Source organism: Carlito syrichta, unplaced genomic scaffold (genome assembly GCF_000164805.1).
Source record: "Carlito syrichta isolate Samal-C Ts95f unplaced genomic scaffold, Tarsius_syrichta-2.0.1 Scaffold301654, whole genome shotgun sequence".
In the NCBI taxonomy this organism is placed as follows: domain Eukaryota; kingdom Metazoa; phylum Chordata; class Mammalia; order Primates; family Tarsiidae; genus Carlito; species Carlito syrichta.
The window spans coordinates 65,520-65,956 of record NW_007245750.1 but is presented as its reverse complement, the minus strand read 5'-3'; positions in this window follow the sequence as shown (position 1 = coordinate 65,956).

Here is a 437-nt window from a genome sequence, read left to right as displayed (position 1 = left end):
CGCGGCGCGGGCGCGGGGCAGGACGGGAGCCCGGGTGAGAGGGCGCGGCGCGGGGCCGGGGCAAGCTTGCCACCCGCCGTCGGCCTTGGCCTTGACCTTCACGGGGAGGCGAGGGTCAAGTTCAGCCCGTGTCTGCCTCGAGGATTCAAAGTCCAGGCCGCTCTTCAACGCTGGACCTCAACGGAAAGGGCACCTGCTAGCCAAGGTTAAGCCAACCGGCATTGAATTGGGTGAACTTGACCTTTCCAGATATCGCCGAGCCTGTTCGTTGCCGTCCACGTGGGTCGGACGCCGGCGCCGGAGGCCGAAGCTCCTGGCCCAGCGGTGAAAGCTGGAAGTGAACGACTGCCCGAGGGTTCCACTTGGTGTCCCTCTTCCAGCCAACCCCGAGTTACGAGATGGTGGCTGGGATGTTATAAAGCTGAGGGGGATGGGGG